The 24,506-nt window shown below is 42.4% G+C and overlaps 1 pseudogene; it reads right to left on the minus strand.

Annotated features, from left to right (window-relative positions):
- LOC108637358 lies at nucleotides 23,993–24,295 on the minus strand (annotated as a pseudogene).

The raw sequence follows: 24,506 nt of genomic DNA on the forward strand, positions 1-24,506 counted from the left end.
GTGTTTTGAAAATTTGTATAGTTTTAATGTTATTTTGTTGTTATTGCTGTTGTTATTTCAACTTATTTGTCTTTGAACTGGAGGAGTTATACCATGTCTCTTATTTGCCTAGATCCAGAACAGCTGGAGTCTCCCGTACTTCCTTCTCTGTTTATCTGGGTCTTCTCTGTACCCATCACATCTCGAATTTCAAGGCTGCTTTTCGTGCCTAGAAGGTGACAAAGGAGGAGGTGGGGACCTGGGCAGCAGTTACAAGTGGAACTTTTGTGACTTTCTCCATACAGCACATGGCGAGCTTAAAGCCGTGCAGGAGAGTCACTCGGCGCCGTTAGGGACACATCCAGTCGGGGACAGTGGGGAGGGGGACACTCTTAGTTTCAGATAGTGCCAGCAGTTTCAGAGACAGTCCAACTTTGGAGACCACGTCTCGGCCATCAGAACAATCAGTTTCAGACCAGAGGTCCAGCCAAGCTCTTCCCCGTTCTTGTGAGATTGAATTTTAAAGGTCCCAGCTCCTCCAGCTACTGACAGGTAGGGAGAGAGGCCAAGTGGGTTATTCTTTGCATTGCACATCTTTCCTGGGCTGCCTTGCCCATAGGAAGTGTTGTTTTCTCTCTCCATTCTGCAGAGCCTCTATTTGTTGTCAGACTGTTTGTCCTGATGTTCATCCCCTTGAAAGAGCTTTGCTTCTCTCTCAGCTAGAGGCAGGGATCCTAGGCTTGTCTGCATTTGGCCAACTCACTCTTTTCTAGGGTAAGGAGGGTGGTCTTCCAGACCTGTGATTCTCACCTGGAAGTGATACTGGCCCCTTCCTCCCAGGAAACATTCAGCAAAGTCTAGGGATACTTTTGGTTGGCACAGTTTGGGAGGGACAGACCAAAGTGTTAGTCACTCAGTCATGCCCGACTCTTTGCGATCCCATGGATTGCAGCCCACCCAGGCTCCTATGTCCATGGGATTTTCCAGGCAAGGATACTGGAGTGGGTTGCCACTTCCTTTCCAGGGGATATTACTGACCCAGGGGTCAAACCCAGGTCTTCTGCACTGCAGGCAGATTCTTTACCAAATGAGCTACCAGGGATCAAACCTGGGACAGACCAGGGATGCTATTAAGCATTCCACACCACCCAGAAGAGCAAAGAATTCTCTCGTCCCATGTTTCCATCATGTGAGGTTGGAAAGCCTGCTCTAGCCTGACATTCCCTGGCCTCTCTCTTGGACAGGGCATTCTCCTGGTCCCCACCCCACCAAACGGGGTGATGTCATGAGGTTCTTCTGAACGTCATCCGTTCAACCTTTTCGCCATTGCAGGGGTAATCAACATATCCATTCCTAAGTCCTATTTTTCCTGTTTCCAAATTTGTCCTTTTTTTTTTTTTTTTTCAGGAAGACAGTTTTCAAAACTCAACCCAGGGGGTTGTGGTCCATTCCTAGCATCAGAATTCCTGGCTAATTCTTGGTCATTTAAAATGTCTTATTTCCTACTGTATACACAGGGGACTCTGCTCAATGTTATGTGGCAACCTGGATGGGAGGGGAGCTTGAGAGAGACTGAATAGATGCGTATGTATGGCTGAGTCCCTTTGCTGTCCACCTGAAAATATCACGACATTGTTGTTTGGCTATACTCCAATAGGAAGTAAAAAGCTTAAGAAATAAAATGTATTCTTGCTCATTCCATTCAGTTGGCAGCAAGGGATGTTTAGTAAGCCCGTGTTGACTATTCTCTCTTCCTTTAATGTTTCAGATAATTTTAAAGAAAACCTTACAAATAATTCAGTTATTTGATTTCCTGACTATTGGGGAAGGTACATTTTCAAATCACTCTTTCCTGTGCATCATTTCATTTAATTCTCCAGCAGCCTATTGAAGTAGATATGATTATGCCCATGTTTTGGTGGGTTTTACTTGTCTGTGGCTAGAGAGCTGATGTGGCTTAGATTTGCTTGACTCGAAATTTTCTGTCCTTTCCGCTACACTGCAATCTTTATCAACAAATGAAATAATAACCTCCTTGTCTGCTGGCAAGTGTGTTGATCAAGGAAATTGGATTCTGACAAGATATTTTCCACCGTATCTATTCTACCTATGGGCATGTTTAATTGAACTTAACTGGAACAACTACCCAGGGTTTTCACATTTTTGTTATTTCTTTTTCTGTCTCATTGTTGGGCAACTGTAAAAATTCAGCATTATTATGTTATTAGAAATGTGACCATATGTGAATGTGGTTTTCTCCCCTGCCTATTGGAAGTGAAAGAAATCTCACCAAAATATTGGCTCACCTTGGGTTGGAATTTTCCACCTGGACGCCTTATATTGAAGAGTCATCCTAGACTCTGAGAAGAAAGTCTAACCACAATAAGGCTCATTTTTGGAAGGATCACCAACTCCCTAGCATACCCCTCTCTCCACAAGTCTATAACAAGCAGTTCAGTTGTCTCAGGACTCCTTTATTGGAGGACAGAGAGATTTGAAGCAAATCCCACCCCGCCATTTCCTGCCAGCAGCTGCTTTTCCTGTGAAGGCTCCTTACCACTGTGCCCGACCCCAGCACAGAAACCGGTGACTTGTCCAGGATTCTTCAGTCTCCCTCAGCTTCACCATCCCATTAATTATTCTGTCCTGCCTCTGCCCGCCAAATAACTCAATCATACATGCCCCAGCCTGGCTGAACCCCTTTCCTCGTAGAGGAAGAAAGAGGAGAGAGGAAAGGTAAGAGGAAGGAAACAGTCCCTTCTCTTTGTTGCCGGCATATTCTAAGGAATGACATCACACGGATTGGGTCAAATCCAGCTTGGCTTTGTGTTCTTGGCAAAGCAGCACATCCCATTTCTGAGCTTGTTTTCTCAACTTGCAAATGAGGGTAACGACACGGGTTTTGAACATGAAATGGCACAGTGGACCTGGCACACAGGGGTATATTTGTGCCAGCCTGCCTGTCCTCCCTTCCTTCCTCTTTCTTTCCTTTCCTCATGGAGAGTCTGTCTACTGAGCTCTATTTATCCATCCAGGCAAATGTTTCCCCCAACCCCACTCTCCAAGTGTGTGCACTGTCTGGGAGAGTGGGCCACAAGATGAGGCTGTGAGTTGCAAACACATCAGCTCCTCCAGTTTCTGTTGCTGGCCTACAAATGTCACATTCATCCAAACAGCGATTTCAGGGCAGACTTCTTTTCTGATGCGTTGGTGCTTCTTAAAAATTAAATGGAGAGAACATTGAGATGTCAGAGGACATGATGAACTCATAGCAGGAGAGAGCTTCCCCAGCCCCCAAAACTCTCGGATTAGACCTTGTGAGGAGGGCTTGGTCCACTCCTCCCCCAAAGCAAAGGGTGTACCACTTGCCCTGACGTCCTGAAGTTTGGGGAGCAGACCCCCAAGGCTTCCCTAAGTTAGTAGACATCTCTTCCCTCTGTGCACTTCCATGTAGAACCGGATCCCACAGGAGACCTGCACACCTGCCAGTCAACATCTCACTGACTTGTCCTTCCTTTTGAAGATCGACTTACTGAGGTATAATTTACATGTGGGAACATGCACCCATTCTAGGTGTCCAGTTCAAGGAGCCTTAACCGAGACCCACATTCATAAATAGGAAAAGGAGTACGTCAAGGCTGTATACTGTCACCCTGCTTATTTAACTTCTATGCAGAATGCATCATGAGAAACGCTGGACTGGAAGAAACACAAGCTGGAATCAAGATTGCCGGGAGAAATATCAATCACCTCAGATATGCAGATGACACCACCCTTATGGCAGAAATTGAAGAGGAACTAACAAGCCTCTTGATGAAAGGGAAAGAGGAGAGCGAAAAAGTTGGCTTAAAGCTCAACATTCAGAAAACGAAGATCATGGCATCCAGTCCCATCACTTCATGGGAAATAGATGGGGAAACAGTGTCAGACTTTATTTTGGGGGGCTCCAAAATCACTGCAGATGGTGATTGCAGCCATGAAATTAAAAGACACTTACCCCTTGGAAGAAAAGTTATGACCAACCTAGATAGTATATTCAAAAGCAGAGACATTACTTTGCCGCCTAAGGTCCATCTAGTCAAGGCTATGGTTTTTCCTGTTGTCATGTATGGATGTGAGAGTTGGACTGTGAAGAAGGCTGAACACTGAAGAATTGATGCATTTGAACTGTGGTGTTGGAGAAGACTCTTGAGAGTCCCTTGGACTGCAAGGAGATCCAACCAGTCCATTCTGAAGGAGATCAACCCTGGGATTTCTTTGGAAGGAATGATGCTAAAGCTGAAACTCCACTACTTTGGCCACCTCATGAGAAGAGTTGACTCTTTGGAAAAGACTCTGATGCTGGGAGGGCTTGGGGTCAGGAGGAGAAGGGGACGACAGAGGATGAGATGGCTGGATGGCATCACTGACTCGATGGACGTAAGTCTGAGTGAACTTTGGAAGATGGTGATGGACAGGGAGGCCTGGCATGCTGCAATTCTTGGGGTTGCAAAGAGTCAGACACGACTGAGCGACTGAACTGAACTGAACTGAACCATCACAATCAAGACAGAACATTTCCATCACCTCAATCAGTTTTTTAAATTTAGAGATATTGCAACCATCCAGAAAAAATACAGAGTTTAGTATTTCAAAAGAGCATGAATTTGCCACCAAGGTTTAACAAAGGTTACTGTTTTCCTGTATTTGCTTTGGTTTGTTCTATTTCTCACTCTCTCTCTTCCTCTCCCTTCATCTACTCTCCCTTTTTAAAGAAATGGAATCAAATTCTTTTGAAGAAGTTAAATGCTGTCGATATGCTTGGAGACTTCCTCATTCCAGTCCCCAAAAGTAACCGCTGTCACCTCTTGTTGTTGTTAAGTCTCCTTAGTCCTGTCCGACTCTTGGTGACCCCATATAGCCTGTGGCCCGCCAGGCTCCTCAGTCCATGAGAGTCTCCAGGCAAGAATACTGGAGTGGGTTGCCGTTTCCTTCTCCAGGGGATCTTCCTGATCCAGGGATCCAGTCCACGTCTCCTGTGTCTCTGGCATTGGCAGGCAGATTCTTTACCACTGAGCCACCAGGGATGCTCAGCCACTGGCACCACCTGTGTCTAAAGGTAACAAGCTCTCCCCAAGTCTTAAAACTCATTGCATTGTACATGATCACAGATAATATACTACACTGTGCTGGAGACTTCTGATGTTTACATAAAATAGTGTCACAATGTGTGTGCATAATGTATGCAACTTACTTTTACTCAGCATGTGCTTTTAAGACCCATTTACCTTTCTGTTAGTAGATGTAGTTCATTTGCCTTAACATAGTGTTATAGCATAAGAATGGTTTTAAATTTCCTTAGCCAGTATGCTACTGACAGGCCGTGAGTTTGTTTCCTTCTTCTTTTCCTATTAATAGTCATGCTGGAGTGATTATCCTTGAGCCCATGTGTAGGAGCCACTCTCGGGTATTTTCCTAAAAGTGGGAGGATTGGATCATAGGGTCATAGGATCACAGGACAGACGCATCTCCGACTTTACTGGGTTTTGCCAAATCTCCAAGGTGAGAGTACCGACACCCTCACCCAGAATGTATGAGAGGTGTTGTTTATTCCACCTCCTCCACAACATTTGGTCTTGTCAGATAACTCTCCTCAAACTGGTTTTATGAAATGGTCTATCATCAGTTGTTTTAATTTGCATTTCCTGGATCATCCAGCTTCCTGGCTGGCGCTGGTGGTGAACAACCCATCTGCCAAGGCAGGAGACATAAGAGACATGTGGTTTGATCCCTTTGTGGGAGAGGAGATCCCCTGGAGAAGGAAATGGCAACCCACTCCAGTATTCTTGCCTAGGAAATCCCATGGACAGAGGAGCCTGGCGGGCTACAGTCCGTGGGTTTGAAAAGAGTCCGACACAAGTGAAGCGACTCAGCACACAAGCACAGTCATCAGTGACGCTGAGTGTGTTTTCATATGTGTATTAGCCTTTCAGGTTTCTTCTGAGAATGCCTGTTGATGCCTGACTGTTTCTATTTCCTCTACAAACTCAAAGACAAGGTCCACAGTTGAGGTGGTGGGGACTGGAGATTTGAGAAGAGAGGAGATGAAGAGTGTGAGTTATCTGCCTTTGGGTTGCTCAGAAGCAGTATCTGAGACAAGAATTCCAGAGCATGTGGTTTATTTGGAAGGTGATCCCAAGATACACAGGCAGAGGATCGAGGCAGAGAAGGAGAGGAAGCCAGTAAGAGGTACGTGGTCAAGCCCATTGCCACAGTGGGCAACTGAAGGTCCATCCCAGTGGAGAATTCTGGAGGAAGCTGGGGTATCTATATGCCAGCTTGGGTAGTATTTGCTTGAAGGTTGCTCCTGGCTGGGGATTCCTTTAGGTCCCCAGCAGTTAGATGGATGCAAGGGTGGGGAGAGAGCTCTGGCCACCAGCGAAAGCCCTTAGGCAATATGCAAATGATGGCAACTAGAAGTTGGGTCAGCACTGGTATGGTTAGGGGCCAGGGGCCAGAACGAATTTACCAGCAACAGACTCTGAGCAGTACCATAAGGGTCTCTTGGGGTGAATGGTGGTGGTTTAAAGGAAGCCCCAGAGCATGACAAGGGCGCAGATGACCTGGGCTATCACCAGCCCTCTGGCTTACAGATGAGGAACTGAAGTCCTCAGAGGGAAAGAGGAAAAGAAACTTTTCCAAAATCATAAAGTACTCTTAGCATGTCAAGGTAGCAAGTTGAGTTCCCTTGGGACCTTGTACAAAAGAAAAAAGTGATTTAAAAACATTTTTATTTTATGAAAGTAAGACACAATTATTAGAGAAAATTCAGAAAAGATATCTGGAAGGAAAATTAAAAATCATATCTATAACCCAGAGACAGCTATTGTCAACAACTTGGTCTGTATCTTTCTAGTCTTTTTTTCTAGACATATTCATATTATATCTGTATGCTGGGTTTTTTTTTTTTTTTTGCCGAATTTCAAACACATTTACATGCAGAAACTATTGTCTTGTCCTGTAACATGATTTTTTCATGTTACAGTGTATCATGTATCTATTTCATTACCATTAAACATTCTTCTACGTCAGTGTTAAAGTGCTTCCCAATATTCCACTGTTTAACATTTAAGTTGTTTGCATTTTTTCAATATTATAAACACCACTGCAGTAAATTTCCCAGAAACTAACTCTGAGCATGACCATGCTTATTTCCTAAGAATAAATTCCTAGGAATAGAAAAACAAGGGTAACATTTTTTAAGGCTGTCACTACATATTGTCAATTTGATAAACTTTGCTAACTTTAGAAACTGTACTCACTGCTCAGGTCAAAATTCTTGAGTCATTCTACATATAGTAATTTTGTATTTTGTGGCAGAATTTCTGTAGAGTCCTTGGAATTGGGTTTGCTGAATAAAAGGGTATAGTTATTTGCTACTTAGATAGACACTGTCGATTACCTTCTAAAAGTGTTTACCCCAACCAATTTGTTCTTATCCCCCAAAATATTATTTTTCTTTTTCTTATTTTTTTAAACTATTAGATACTTTAATAAAGTTAAGTAGTACTTGTTTTTTTTCCCCCATATAGATCAGGAATAGTTTTTAAAGTTAATTTTTAGGTATCTTTTACTTTTATTGTTTACATGAATGCAATTTTTAAAATCTGCCATATTTTCTAATTGATCATTGTTGGAAATCTAGGAAAACTATTGATTTTAGTGTATTTATTTTTAAACCACCTGCTTTCACTGAGATGATGATTATTTCTAACAGGTTTTTAATTGATTTTCTTGTTTTTTTTTCCCTACATAGAAAATTATATAATGTACAAATATTGATCATTTTGCTTTTATTCTAATATCTACACCTCTTATTTCATTCTTTTGCCAAGTGACACTGATAGCACCTCAGAAGAGAGTACAAAAAGGGTAGTGATAGCAGTCTCTTTTGTTTTTCTCATGATTTAAAGGGAATGTTCCTGAATGTCTTCCCATTGATTGTGAGGCTAACAGTCGTTTGTTGTCAGTGTGAAATTTCAGGGGGCGGGGAGGAGTTCATGCTATGAAAATATCCCTCTATTATTATTATATGAAACATTGCTATCAAAGGTAGATACTGTTTTTTAAAAATGATTTTTAGGCATTTATTGAGATTATTCTTTTTCTTTTTATATGGATAGTCTATCAAATTCAGAACAATCATTGCTTAATCTCACACTTTTTTTCTGTTAACATTTTAAATCTCATCTCACATTGTCTCTTATTTGCTTTATTTTATTTAATATTCTTGCAGGTACATTCAGAATTGGATTGGTCCGTTTCATGCTTTGTCTACCTTTTTACACTGAGTCTGCATAATTTATAAAAATAATTGAATTTTAACTTCATTATGCATTGGAATTATTTAAATGGCAAGAGACTGCTATAGTATTTGAATGTTTGAGAGAAGTCTACTTTGATGTTAGCATTGCAGCTCTGCCTTTTTCTTGTTTGTTTGCAATTCCTAGAACATTTTTGCTTTCCCTCTTACTCATAATCTTTTTGAATCATTTTGTTTTACTTAAATGTTTTGTTGACATTCTGGAACTGTATTTTATGTTTTAATTCAAGTAAGTTTATTTTTAAAAAAATATGTGTTTATCCCGTTTTCATTTATTGCCATAATAATTTCTGTTGTTTAAAAGTGTTGTTATAGATCTGACTAAAGACTGTGGAAGGAAGGGCATTTGGGGTCAGACTTGTCCTGGAACACACTTCCCACCTGGCTTTTGGGATTCACCTGGTAAATTCCCCTTTGGGTTTTTGGAGATTTTTAACTTTTGTTTTAATTCAAGTTTTAAAATTTGTTTGCATACAGTTATACAGAAAACTTTGTAATCGTTCTTTAAATTTGGCTTTTATGCTTCCATTTTTAATATAATTCTCGGATCCATATGGAACTTACTCGCATGTGAAGAATAAGGTAATTGATTTTTTTTTCCTTCAAATAGCTAACCTGTTTTCCCAGCAGTTTATTGAATGCCTCATCCTTGCTGATAAATATAATGATGCCATTAAATTTTTTTTTAATTTCCAAATAAATAAATAAAAATGTTGTTAGGCTCTTGTGTCTTTTGTGCTGTGATTCACGGCAGTGTTATTCGCTTTGTATCTTTTGCTGTATTGCTTATAATTTTAAAAGTAATTAATGACCACATAGATTCCATGCTTTGGATCTATTAATAGTTGAAGACAGTTAACCCTATATTCTCTAATTCGTCAGTTTTAGAAGACCTGGTCTTTCATCTCTCTCTATAAGAGTAAGAAAATATACATTTTTACTTCCTTTTATTTTTTTCCTCAGTCAATCTCAACTCCAAATCTAAACTACCAGATTTACTTACCTATGTATCCTGAATTTTTGTTCCACTCTATTGTGTGCATGCTACGTTGCTTCAGTCGTGTCCGACTTTTTGTGACTCTATGGACTGTAACTCATCAGGCTCCTCTGTCCATGGATTTCCCAATCAAGAATACTGGAGTGGCTTGCCATTTCCTCCTCCAGGGGATCTTCCCGACCCAGAGACGGAATGCACGTCTCTTACATCACTTGCATTGGCAAGCAGGTCCTTTACCGCTAGTGATTCCAGTGTATTATAATGAAATTATTATTAATTCTTGCATCATGTGTCTTTGTCTGTCAAAGAATTGAATATCTTCATTTTGTTTTATATTTCCCGTAGTTATTAAGTCAATTCCATAGTTGGGATTTGAGGCTCACCACAACCCTTCCATGACACAACTTTCATGTTCAAAAATATTTATTTATTTGAGTAGTTCTTGAGGAAGAGTTTTAAAGTAATCTCCTCCTCAATTTCTCCAATGTTTAATAACATCTTGTCTGTTTCTTTAACAGGTAACAGGTATCTTGTCTGGGCTTAGAATTCTGGGACCAATTTCCTTTTATTCCTTCAAACCTTTTTTGTCTTCTGGCAGCAAACTGAATGGCAGAGAAGTCAAGGTTCTATTTCTTCTCCATGGATATTTACATAAATTTCTATTTATATGTAAAATGAAATGATTATATCAGAATTCGCTTTGCTGTTGTCTTTTTCTTTTTCCTCTCTTTGGTGGGCTGCTTCCTGCTTCAATCTGAAGTCCTCTTTTATATTAGGAAAGATGTCTTCTTTCATGTTTCAAATGTTTTTTCTGAAGCAGTTTATTCAGGTCTCTTCTTTAAGAATACCAGTTACCATATATGGGATCTCTGTTGTTTTTCCTATTTGGGTTTTCTTATTCTCTTGCTTTTTACCTCTAAGTTCTCTATTATTTTCCTCACATCTTCCTGCAGTCTTGCTGATTTGGGTTCTTTCAATGATGAGTTTGCTTTTCATTGCTTCTTATGCCATTTTTTAAAATGTTGCAATATCATTGTTCATTTTCTTAATATTTTTCTTAGTATTGCCCATTCTTTTGTTACCTGATCTGTTGTTCTAGGACCTCATTCTTCATCCTTTTTCTTTAAGAGTGTTTAATTTTTCCCCATGCTGTTGAAAATTGATTCACCCAAAATTTTTGTCTGTTTTATGAGTTCAGTTTTCAGAAACATACTCTTCACATCTTTATACTGCTGTGTTTGTTTCATTCTCTTTTGTGGTGAAATTTTTGCTTATGTCTCCTTTTATCACCTTTGACTATGATTCTATTTGGGATTTTTATTTGTCTCAGACTAACATGGCCAACTGAGCACCAAAGAATTGATGCTTTTGAACTGTGGTGTTGGAGGAGACTCTTGAGAGTCCCTTGGACTGCAAGGAGATCAAACCAGTCAATCCTAAAGAAGATCAGTCCTGGGTGTTCATTGGAAGGAGTGATGTTGCAGCTGAAACTCCAATACTTTGGCCACCTGATGCGGAGAGCTGACTCATTTCAAAAGACCCTGATGCTGGGAAAGATTGAAGGCAGGAGGATAAGGGGATGACAGAGGATAAGATGGATGTCATCACCAACTCAATGGATGTGAGTTTGAGTAAGCTTCGGGAGTTGGTGATGGACAGGAAAGCCTGGCGTGCTGCAGTCCATGGGGTTGCAAAGAGTTGGACACAACCAAGTGACTGAACTGAACTGAACATGGCCAGATTTCCCTTGGTGATTCCCCACACCTCACACTCCATCCCTATGTGTTTGAGTGGCTTTGGAATCACCTTACAAGTACCATCTAAGTGTCTACATATTTGCAATTAGAGAAAAATTAAGAGGGATACAAAACCAACAGAATCTATCAATTACTTCAAGGTAGGAGTAGAGGGAAAGAAAAACTCAATTTTATTCTTTAAAAATCTCTTTTTAAAAATAGGCAAACATTATGAATGGCAAATAAAATTTGCTTGTAAAAAGATGCTTGAGTTCACTGATATCTATTGAAATGCAAATTAAAACAACACTGAAACATCATCTCTTGGAAAAACCATTAAAATTCTATACTATCTAGTATGGTAAAAATATGGGGAAAGATGCACTATTACAAGAAATTTTTTTAAAGGCAATTTTAAAACCGTGTCATGTAACTTAAAACGCTATTTTAAGCTTTTAAAACCCACATTGAAATGGGCTATGGATAGAGTGGGTGAATTTAGTCTTAGTATATTTTGTTTTCAACTTAGAAATAATTCATATACTCTTAAGAATACTATGAACAAATTCAAGATCAGACTTAATTTTGCATTAAGATTGCTTTCAGTTTTTCTGGACTGATATTTCACTTACAGTGCTGATATCTCTCCACTGCTTTATCGTATACCAAATACATCAACACTGGGAATAGATACATACAAAGCCTAAGGGCTACAAGATGACCTTTAATCCCTAGTTGGTGGCTCTTGTCCTCAAACTCTACGCTGGAGAAACTGTAGAAACTTAGATTTGAGGAATTAACAAAGAAATACTGGGAAATTCCATGGCAGTCCAGTGATTAGATCTGTGCTTTTATACTGCAGGATTCGATCCCTGCCCTAACAGGAGCAGAAGATATTAAGAAGAGGTGGCAAGAATACACAGAAGAACTGTACAAAAAAGAGCTTCACAACCCAGATAATCACGATGGTGTGATCACTCACCTAGAGCCAGACATCCTGGAATGTGAAGTCAAGTGGACCTTAGAAAACATCACTAAGAACAAACTAGTAGAGGTAATGGAATTCCAGTTGAGCTATTTCAAATCCTGAAAGATGATGCTGGGAAAGTGCTGCACTCAATATGCCAGCAAATTTGGAAAACTCAGCAGTGGCCACAGGACTGGAAAAGGTCAGTTTTCATTCCAATCCCAAAGAAAGGAAATGCCAAAGAATGCTCAAACTACCACACGATTGCACTCATCTCACATGCTAGTAAAGTAATGCTCAAAATTCTCCAAGCCAGGCTTCCGCAGTATGTGAACCATGAACTTCCAGATGTTCAAGCTGGTTTTAGAAAAGGCAGAGGAACCAGAGATCAAATTGCCAACACCCGCTGGATCATGGAAAAAGCAAGAGAGTTCCAGAAAAACATCTAATTCTGCTTTATTGACTATGCCAAAGCCTTTGACTGTGTGGATCACAATAAACTGTGGAAGATTCTTCAAGAGCTGGGAATACCAGACCACCTGACCTGCCTCTTGAGAAACCTATATGCAGGTCAGGAAGGAACTTTAGAACTGGACATGGAACAACAGACTGGTTTCAAATAGGAAAAGGAGTACGTAACCCTGCTTATTTAACTTATATGCAGAGTACATCATGAGAAACACTGGGCTGGAAGAAGCACAAGCTGGAATCAAGATTGCGGGGAGAAATATCAATAACCTCAGATATGCAGATGACACCACCCTTATGGCAGAAAGTGAAGAGGAACTAACAAGCCTCTTGATGAAAGTGAAAGAGGAGAATGGAAAAGCTGGCTTAAAGCTCAACATTCAGAAAACGAAGATCATGGCATCTTGTCCCATCACTTCATGGCAGACAGATGGGGAAACAGGGGAAACAGTGTCAGACTTTATTTTTGGGGGCTCCAAAATCACTGCAGATGGTGATTGCAGCCATGAAATTAAAAGACGCTTACTCCTTGGAAGGAAAGTTATGACCAACCCAGATAGTATATTCAAAAGCAGAGACATTACTTTGCCAACAAAGGTCTGTCTAGTCAAGGCTATGGTTTTTCCACTGGTCATGTATGGATGTGAGAGTTGGACTGTGAAGAAAGCTGAGTGCCAAAGAATTGATGCTTTTGAACTGTGATGTTGGAGAAGACTCTTGAGAGTCCCTTGGATTGCAAGGAGATTCAACCAGTCCATCCTAAAGGAGATCAGGCCTGGGTGTTCATTGCAAGGACTGATGCTAAAGATGAAACTCCAGTACTTTGGCCACCTGATGTGAAGAGTTGACTCATTGGAAAAGACTCTGATGCTGGGAAGGCTTGGGGTCAGGAGGAGAAGGGGACGACAGAGGATGAGATGGCTGGATGACATCACTGACTTGATGGACGTGAGTTTGAGTGAACTCCGAGAGTTGGTGATGGACAGGGATGCCTGGCGTGCTGTGATTCATGGGGTTGCAAAGAGTCGGACATGACTGAGCGACTGAACTGAACTGAACAGAGTGGCCAAAAAAGCAAAAACAAAAAAAACTGTCGAAAATCCTTGAGGAGTTTGAAGTTTGCCAGGTCGCCTTGAGCTGGTGTGTGGGTGTGTGTGTGTGTGTGTGTGTGTGTGTGTGTGTGTGTGTGGTATGAGTGTATGTTCATAGTGTATATGTGTGGTGTGGCAGGTTATGTGCATGATATGTAGTATGTGTGGTGTATATGTGCGTGTTGCATTTGGGGCGTGTGTGTGTGTGTGTGTGTGTGTGTGCACGCTCATGTGTGTTGATGGGTAGGGGATAAGGCAAGTAAAGGCAATGCTGGGAAGATGCCTTAGAGCAGTGACTCTCAATCCTGGCTGCACATTAAATATTACCCAAGGAAGCTTCTAAAAATATTCACACCAGATAACAATAGGAGAATGTTGTTGTTCTTAGGAGAATCATGCTGAAGTCTTAGAGATGAAAAGTTATGTCTGCAAGTTACTTTCAAATGGTTCAGCAAAATAAAACAAAACACTCTGTACTCCCATGAAGTGGGGAGAGTGAGAGGGGAAGGGAGAGAAAGAGAGGGCAAAAGCAAATGTGGCAACATTTGGTGAATCCAGGTAAAGATCACACTGGTGTTCATTATACTTTCTTTTCCAACTGTTTTATAGGTTTGAATTTTTTTTTTTCCTAACATACAGTGTTGAGAATATCAATGCACATCCCCAGACCTCTGGAGATGCGTATTGTAAATTCCCAGGTATTCTGATTTTATCAGTGTGTGATGAGCTGGCACTTTTAAGAACCAGGATAAAAACCCATTGTTGGGATGAAGGAAAGCTTTTTAAAAGTCCCGCCTTTGCTGCTCCTGAAACGCCGTGATACCACCTTTGACGGTCACTTCACCACAGAAACTGGAAGCAATAGCCCAGACCTCCAGTGTCAGTGGAGTAAAGACAGAACAGCAAGATGCTCTGCTGGCATCATGGAACCATGAACTCACAGCCCCCAAAATAACTAGAAAGGGAGTGCCTTTCTTACGGAAGAAAGACAGGAAACTAAGTGCATCCCACCTGACACAGAATTATTGGGACCGATGGATCCAGAATTTAAAATAAGCATTACAAAAAGACTCAAAGAAATAAAGGAAGATGTAAAGAGTGTGAAGAAAAACTAAGAAATTGTTTAAAAGAAGCAATATTAAGCATGGAAAACATAACAGCTGAAGGAAAGAATTCAAGAGATAAGATGGATCAAGCAACAGTTGACAGAACCTCAAGGAGATGCTGATAATTCATTAGTCATCATTGGACATTTTATCATATTCTACTCTGAAATGGGCAGATTAAGTAGGCTGAAAATAATCAGAAATATAAAAAAAATCTTCTATTTGCTCCCAGTGTTTTGAAATTTCACAACGATATCCTTTCAGTGGCCCCCAACTTTTTTGGCACGTGGGACAGTTTTCGTGGAAGACATTTTCTCAGTGGATCAGGGTGGGGGCATGACTCAAGCGCACTGCATTTATTGTGCACTGTAGTTCTTTTAAAATTTCTAATCTAATGCCACTGCTGATCTGACAGGAGGTACTGGTCCATGGCCTGGAGGTTGGGGACTCCTGCTTTAGTCCATTTTTTGTGTGCATCTTACTAGATACTTATGGACTTTTTCAATCTGGAAGTTGAGATCCTTCTCTTTGGGGAGAATTGCTATTATTTTGTTACTGACATATGGTAATATTGTGATTTATAATGAGAAATATACGTTTAGTCTTTGACCCCTTTCCTGGCACAGAGCTAACACCCTTCAAATTTCCTGTGAGAAGAGTGTCTTGTTATGTTAATGAGGTCACTTTTGGATAGCCCTTAGGTAACCTAAGGCTGGAGGCTGGTTGCCAGGGGGAACAACCATGTCGTTAGAGGGTTAGAACTTTCAGTACCCCACCCTCCATCCCCGACTCCAACCTCTGAAGTTGGGGAGAGGGGCTGGCGGGTGAATCAGTCACCAATGGCAGATGATAATGAAGCCTCCAAAAAACCCCCAAAGGACCTGGTTCAGAGAGCGTCCAGATTGGTGAACACACGGAGATGCGAAGACAGTGGCTGTCCTGGAGAGGGCTTGCAAGCCCTGTACCCTTCCTCCACACCTTGCCCTGCACAGCTTTTCCATCTGGCATTTCCTGAGTTTTACCTTTTCTATAATAAACCAGCAATCTAGTAAATAAATTATTTCTCTGGGTCCTATGAGCCACTCCAGCAAACTGCTGAAACCTGAGGAGGGGGTGATTGGAATCTGATTTCTAGCCAGTGGGGTCAGAAGCACAGGTGGAAAAACTGGACCTGTGATTGGCCTGGGTGAGGGAGTCACATAGGATTGAACCGTTTACCCGTGGAATCTGATGCCTCATCCAGGTAGATGGTGTCAGGATCGAGTTGAATTGTAGGACTCCCAGCTGGGGTCTGAGAATTGCTTATTGGCGTGGGGACCTTCTGCCACATTGAAATTGCTACCAGAACCCATTTATGTACTCCCCTATGCTCCTCTGGAACTCCTCTTATTTGGATCATTTTTACCTTTCTTGCCAATTTTCTATATCTTTGTCTTTTTGGTCCACTTTCTGGGAGATTTCCTCATCTATATCTTCCAACCCTGCTGCTGATTTAAAAAAAATTTTTTTTTCACCTATCTTATTTTTAACTTTAAGAGCACCCTCTTGTTCTCAGAATGTTGCTTTTCTCAAAAATAGAATCCTGTTCCTGTTTCATGCTTGCAACCCTTCATACCTTTGAGGAAATGAATACTTAGTAAAAAGAGGTCTTCTTCCTGAATCATATCTCTTTTTTGAAATCCCTTTGTATTGGTTTTTATTGCTGCTGTAACAAATTAACATGACACAAATTTATTGTCTTAGCATTCTGTAGGGAAAAAAAAGTTCAATATGAGATGGTTAGATAGCATCACCAACTCAATGGACATGAATTTGAGCAAACTCCAGGAGATACTGGAGGACAGAGGAGCCTGGCGTGCTGCAGTCCTTGAGGTTGTAAAGAGTCAGATCTGACTGGGCAACTGAAAAACAACAGGTTTCACTGGGCTATAATCATAGGACTGTGTTCCTTTCTGGAGACTCCGTTTTCTAGGCTTTCGCAGCTTTTAGAGGCCACCACATTCCTTCCTCACAGCTCCATTTCTCATCTGCAAAGCCAGAAACTCACAACCCTCTGACTCTTTCTCTAGTTGTCACATCTCTCTCTGACTATAGCCAGAAAATGTCCTCAGCTTTCAAGGATGCATGTCATTAGATTGGGTTCATCCGGATAATCCAGGATAATCTCATCTCAAAGTCAGTTGATTATCAAACTTACTTGACTTTGCAGCCATGTAACGTATTCAGCACATTTATAGGTTCTGGGGATTCAGACATGGACATTTTGAGGGGGTCATTATCCTGCCTGCCATTTTTTTAAAAAACAAGTTTGAGTTCTGATTTTCACATTAGAGGTTTTCTCAGATATCTGGTAGTCCTTAGTTATCTGAACATATTTAATAATGGGGGACTAAGGAATGTATCAGAAGCTCTGAAAGCATGAGCCGAGCTTGTTGACTGTGAAACTCCCTGGGAGTGATTTGACTGGTCGTGCACGCGTGCCCAGTCACTCAGTCGTGTCTGACTCTCTGCGACCCTATGAACTGTAGCCCACCAGGCTCCTCTGTCCATGGGATTCTCCAGGCAAGAATACTGGAATAGGTTGCCATGACCTCCTCCAGGGGATCTTCCTGACCCAGGGATCAAACCCGAGTCTCCTGAATTGCAGGCAGATTCTTTACTGCTGAGCCACTGAGGAAGCCCCTTAAATGGACATATCCATGGGCAAACTCAATGTTAGTAGCTTCGGGACTTTCCTGATGCACTGCTCTGATTCCCAGAGAAAACTTTCACAGTCGCCTGCCTGGAGGAAGAGGGCCTGGCCTTCACACTCTGAAGATGAGTAAGGGAGGAGTCGGGGGTTCAAAATCCAGGGCGTGAGTGTTGACTTTGTTCTTTGTTTCCTTCAGTGTGGCTTGGTGTCCTTTGTGCAGAGGCTAGACCTTCAGTTCTCTGTCTGGGTATGAAGAGTCGGGGAGGGAGGAAGGGGCAAGGATATTGGAGTGTTTCCCCAACAGAATTTCAACCCATCATCCAGCTTCTACTTGAATCTTCTCTGCCTCTAGAGATTCCTAACAATTGCTGATTATTTTGGCAAGGTGGGAGGGGGTTCATATAAATTGAGTGGGTTCTTGGATTTACCCCTGCTGTCTTAGAACTCAGCTTTCTTAGTTCTCAGTTAAATATGTTTCACTTGTTCCATCTTTCAAAAATTTTGTTGTTGCTTTTCCTCTTATTGGTCCTTTTTAATCTGTGCTTTATTTGTTGTTGCTAAATCCCCTTGTGTTGCTTTCATGATATTTCTAAAGAGAGCAGAGCGCAATGCTTGGGTTCAATTCATCATCTTTAACTGGAAATTGGTACATGTTTCTATATTTGTTGTACCTACTGGGCAACATGGAGATGGGGAAGTGCCCTGGCCCACTGTTGGCAGGGGGAGGCCTCTTCTGATTCTCAATTTTTCCCCCTTTTTGGGAGTGGATCAATCAGATTGAAGAGATGTCAAGCTAAAGGAAAAGCTCATTACTATAGGCTTTCTGTGTTGAAGACTAAGGGTATTCCCACCCCAACCTTATTTGATGATTTGGTCTATATTTGTGAGAATAGTCTCAGGATGACTGTCCCCATCTTCCATGATTCTGCCTTCACCTTGATAACATCTGGCGTGTGTGTGTGTGTGTGTGTGTGTGTGTGTATGCGCGCACACATGCGCACATGTACCTGCATACACTCCTCATTCTTTAGAATGCTGTACCCTCAGCAGTATTCAGACTCTGGCTCCGAGAAATGTAGTAGGAGCATTGCTCTTATTGGCTCCATCACGACGGGTTCAGAACGCTATTTATGTAGGGATCTGGGTCTCAGGTTTTCTCAGGATTCACCTGGGTCTTTCTCTTTATGCCTCCTATGTGGAGATAGCGCCATAACTTTGCGTTAGTTTTACAGCCATGTGTGCTAAGTCTCTAAGTCCGACTCCTTGCGACTCTATGGACCATAGCCCACCAGGCTCCTCTGTCCATGGGATTCTCCAGGCAAGATTTCTGGAGTGGATTGCCATGCCCTCCTCCAGGGGATCTTCCTGACCTAGGGATCCAACCCACGTCTCTTACATCTCCTGCGCTGGTGGGTTCTTTACTACTAGCACCACTTCGGAAGCCCCTCAACAGCTGGGTTGTCATTTCCTTTTCCAGGGGATCTTCCCAACCCAGGAATTGAACCCAGGTCTCTTGCATAGCAGGTGGATTCTTTACCATCTGAGCCATCAGGGAAGCCCTTTATAGCCATAGGAACATCCAGTACCATACATGCTTAAATACAGGGCCAACCAGAATATAACACATATCTCGATCCATTTTCCAATTTAGAATAGCCTCTGGAGAATCCTAGGGACGGAGGATCCTAGTGGGCTGCCGTCTATGGGGTCGCAGAGTCGGACACGACTGCAGCGACTTAGCAGCAGCAGCAGCAGCACCAGCACCAGATTCTTAATCATCTTAAAAAAAAACCCAAACCTATAGGGCATAGTGGAAGCAGGTATTTACTTACAAAATTTTTTGGAATAATTACACACATTTAGAACTATATATTACAAAAATAATTTTATTTATTGCTTTATTGCTTTTTTCCATTTATTTTTAACAAAATTTATTTATTTATTTATTTTTGGCTGCCCTAGGTCTCCACTGCTGCTGTTCTCTAGTTGTGACAAGCAGGGGCTACTCACTGTGGTGGTTTCTCTGGTTGCAGAGCACCGGCTCTGGAGCACTTGGGCTTCGGTAGTTTCAGCTTACAGGTTTAGTTGCCCTGAGGCATGTGAGATCTTCCCAGCGGGGATCAAACCCATATCCCCTGCAGTGGTAGGCGGATTCTTAACCACTGGACCACCAGGGAAGTCCTGTCACTCATATTTTAAAGAGCAATTTTGTTCAAGGTCTTCACCAGCATCTCGGACATCCGTGTTCTTGTCATCTGTAGGGCCATTTTGGGGGGAATCATCTTAAAAGTTTTCCACACCACGTTATCTTTATTTCCGTTTAAGGCATTTGAGATACATTAATGTTTGAATCTATATTTTTGCTTTCACAGAAACCTGTATCCCAAGCCACAATAATGCATTATGTCAGGGCAGGTTTGCGTTGTTTAATTTGTCCTGGTGGTGTTTGTGCATGACTTCCACAGACAACCATTTCCTGTATTGATTTTAAAGCAAGCTTTAAGAGGCTTGTTTACAAAGACATCGGAGGCCTGCAATTGTGCGGTGATACCTCCAGCAATAATTACTAAATCTGTGTCAAATTTCTTTGCCTTCCTTATTTACTGACTCTGTCAGGTGCCATCTCTAATCATCCCAAACCAGCATTGATTGAGGTCATTTCAGGTCGTTGTTTCTTTCCCAGACAGGATTTTTGTTCGAAACAAAGAAATTGAGAGTGAATTCCCATAATATGAGATTTTGTAAGGACTAAAATTTAGGGCAATTCTTTTCTGAGAGTTAAGTTTTAGAAATATATAATACTTAAATTCCGTGCTGAATTGGTCTTATTACTAATTACCAGTCCTCTTTCATCATGATCTCATTTCTGGTTCTACACTTTGATCCAACAATCAGCAGGCTTTGAGTACAGTTGTTTTTAAATATCATTTACACACTGATGACTTTCAGTTTTATACCTTCTGACATCTCCCTTGATCTCAGCTTATATATTCACCTGGCAACCTAACACTTCCAATTGATGTCTAGTAAGCATCTCCAATGTAAACCATCCAAAGCAGAATACCAAAGTACTGATTGATCCCCTCACTCTCTACTTTAGAATCTGTCTCTCCTTCGTGCGTGCATGCTCAGTCACTCACTTGTGTCCGACTCTTTGCAACTCCATGGACTGTAGCCTGCCAGGGTCCTCTGTCCGTGACATTTTCCAGGCAACAATACTGGAGTAGATTGCCATTTCCTCCTCATTTCCAGGAGTTCTTCCTGACCCAGGGATCGAAACCCACATCTCTTGCAGCTCCTGCATTGGCAAGGAAGATTCTTTACTGCTGAGCCGCCTCACTCCTCCTTATTTCAGTTAATGACTTCATGCATTCTTCTGTTCAGGTTCAAACACCAAAAAGTTATTCTTTATTCTGTTCTTTCCCTCATCAACCCCCACTACCCAATTCATCCCAAATTCTATTAACACTTCCTTCAAAATCCACTCATTCTCATCTTCAAACCTTTTCATGTGCTATTTCCTGTCTGCAACATGTCCCTTTGGGCATGCATAGGACTCATTTCATTCAGGCCTCTGATGAAAGAGATGTTTAGATGTCCTCTTCCCAAAAGCAACCCACTGACATCTTACCTTCAACTTTTCTGTATCCTTCTATTTCAGATTTATCTCTTGTTAAAGAACATATGAGTTTTATACTTTTTAATATGGTTTATCTTTTTATTTATTTTGACCCTTTTGACTATTTTTATTTAGTGTAATTAAGAATGTATTTAAGTTTAAATCTACCATTTTACTGTGTAATTTCTATTTTCCTCTATCCTTTATTTTGTTCTGTTGAAGTTTGTGTTTTTGTGGCCTCTTTTGTCATCTTAATAATTATACATACTTTTACTATTCCTTTAAAGGCTACCATAGAGACTACAACAAGTGTCCTTGACATATCAAAGTCCAACATTAATGTGTATTTTTATCTTCTTCCCAGTCAATGCAAGGGTCTTAGAACACTTTAGCAGTGTTTACCTCCTCCCAACCTGGTTGTGAGATTTAAATGGACTAGGGTATGTAATGATAGGGACCAAATCTTGCTCAACCTTTCTCTCCTCTTATTGAGGGAGAGGCTTCCTATCCTGTCTTCACCCTTTGGTTCTATGGGCTGTCAATCATTGCAGCTATTTTTCCCTGGACCAGAGCTGGAGAATGGAGCCCATTGGGCCAAGCAGAAATCTTCCTAGGAGTTTTCAAACTGGAGTTAAAGGAAGAGGTGTAGCATCTTTCAGATGGGAGAGTGTGGGAGGTGTGAGGCAGGAAGTTGGTGGTGTCCAGGTGGCCCAGGAAGTCAACGTGGAAGAATGAAGCCTAGAAAGTGCTCTGGAGGCATTTCTCTTTGGTTTCTGGTTATTTCTGCAGCAGCTGTAGCTTGTGCTGTATTAAACAGACACACATATCACATATTCTATCTTGCCCAAGCTAGATTACCAGATTTCTGACTCATGTCTAAAGTCACCTAATTCAGTGATCAGACACTGAAGGACCCTCGCATGAGGTCATTTTGCGCCTTCATCCTTTCTCTCTTCAGAGCCTTTATCACTCCAGTTTTATATCGTTGTCTTCTCTGTGATTCTTACTTTCCCATCAGATCTGAGGTTGTGTGCAGAGAAATTTAGTCATTCGACTTGGTCTTCCTGGTGAGCTATCTGGGGGTTCAATTGGTGTTTGAGAATGTGTTGATTAACTCACAAGGCTCAGGCAACAACATTTGAGCATCAGAGTCCTTGGTAAGGGAGTGAGGGTACTTAGAAAACTCCACTATGGTTGCCAGGACTTCTGCCAACTCCCAAGGAGGGCTAAATTTGGACTTCTGTGAATTTCAATGGCTAATTTCATTTCCACTCAGTTCCACCAAACCCAGTTTCTGGAAGTGCGTCCTGAGAATCCATATATGTATCAAGCAACTGGGAGATTTTAGCATGACCAAAACTTGAGACTCTCTGGACTGAGTCTTTTATGAAACTCTGAGTTAATAGTCTTACTTCTTCAGATTTCTGAGCAGAGCAGTTTGGGAAAAGTTATGACCAAAACAAGCCAGTGAGCTTAGTTTCTTATGCTAATGGTTCCAGAGGCCTCATAATTACATGACAACACGAGTGTCCCATAATTAGCGTCTGCTGTTCTGTTCCTGGGGGTCAATTGTTCTGCAACAATGGCCATGCTCAGCCCTGGACAGCCCGCATCCCGCTCAGCTGCTCCCCTCCACATTCCATTCTCATGAGAGAAGAGCCCCGAGTTCTCAGGGCTTTAACCCTCTCCTGCCAGGACCCAGGGACCAGAGCCAAGCTGGGGGAGGTTCACGATCTGATGCTGGGCACCCGAGGGAAGTGGAAGAAAGATTCCGAGAAATGACTTGAGTGTTTGGAGCAGCCAGCACTTTGCATCTAAGACTGTGTTTCTCACTCTGATCTAATGAAGCATTAACTTTGGGGATGGAGGCATAGGAATCCTCCTGGTGACTCTGATTACATTAGGATTTGGGACACATTGACTTAATCCTTACCTCTTTCAGGCTGAAGAGTTGGCTAAGAGGGCAGGGAAACTTACCCTTGACACGTTTCTGTCACTGAAACTCCCAGAACAGGCTTTCTCCTCCTCGGTGGGGTGATGAGTGACCAAGCAGCGGAGTGGTGTGGTGAAAGAATACCACTGAATCTGACCTGGAAACCTGTGTCAAATCCTGGCTATCAGCCACCAGCTATGTGACTCTGGGAAACTTGTTTCATCTCTGAGCTGCTGATTCCTTGCCTATAAAATGAGGATAAGCATGCTTGCGTGCATGCTAAGTCACTTCTGTCATGTCTGACTCTTTGGGACCCTGTGGATTGTAGCCCACCAGGCTCCTCTGTCCATGGGATTCTCCAGGCAAGACTACTGGAGTGGGTTGCCATGCCCTCCTCCAGAGGATCTTCCTGACCCAGGGATCGAACCTGTATCTCTTATGTCTCCTTGCACTGGCAGACGGGTTCTTTACCGCACGTGCCACCTGGGAAGAGAGGATAAGCACACCCACCTTTATTACTTGGAAATTTCTTTCCTCCCTTCTCTCTCTCTTTTTTTTTTCAGGAAAGATCCTTTTACTGGGGTGGACATGGAGCACGCACTAGTCCATGATAAAATGACTTAAGAGAAAGATCCGGAAGGGCTGACTTCTCCCCCCTTACTAAGTCTTAAAGCAAGGTCTGGGCGCAGAATAGGTCCCAGTGGAACTTGAGACAAGGCAAAGTCTTTAAGGCCTGGACTGGTAGGAGGGGCTGGGAGAAGGGCCCCCCTACCTTTGCCGGCCAGCCGCAGCAGGGTTCCGGCTCTAGACCCTCATAGACATGCTCCAGTTTTCCAGAGAACTGGGGGGCAAGAGGAGGAAGGAGAACTGGACGGGGGTGGGGGTGGGGGTGGGGGTGGGGGTGGGGGTGGGCGTGGGGGTGGGGGTGGGGGTGGGGGTGGGGGTGGGGGTGGGGGGAGCTACCACAATTCAGGCGGGCGAGGAGCAGACAAGACAGGAGGCGCCTGTGGGGGAGCGTGAGTTTTAAGTGTCCTTGTGAGTTTTAAGCCCCCTCGTCGGGGGCTGTAGTCCGTGCGACCTTGCGGGGCGCGGGGTGCCGAGCTCTCATCTTCCGGGTCCACTGGCTCCAGGTCTCTCTTCTTGGCGGCATTCTTTCTGTCCCATTGCTGATGTAGGAAGCCCAAAAGAATGTTTTTTCTGTCACGATGATCTGTTCAGACGGGTACTCCCGAGTGGGCAGGGAGACTGAGGGACATCGGTTCGAGGCTTTGCACCCAGAGTCGGCATGAAATCTACTAAAATCGCTTTTGTTGTAAACAGGCAGTGCTTTCAGAAAATCTGCCATCTTGTTTCCTCAGCCGCCGCCACCACAGCCGCCTTCTTGCCCCCAGTAACTCCCCCCAACAACTTTTACAATATTGTTGGCATTATGAGTTTAGCACCCAAGGTTCTGACCAGTGGATGGTACTTGGGTGTCCACAGAAACCACGTGGGGAGCTTTTGTAGAATGACGACCTGACCAGCTGAGCTGGAATCCTGGCAAGGGCATGATTAAC

Source organism: Capra hircus, chromosome 13 (assembly GCF_001704415.2).
Source record: "Capra hircus breed San Clemente chromosome 13, ASM170441v1, whole genome shotgun sequence".
NCBI classification, from domain to species: Eukaryota; Metazoa; Chordata; class Mammalia; order Artiodactyla; family Bovidae; genus Capra; species Capra hircus.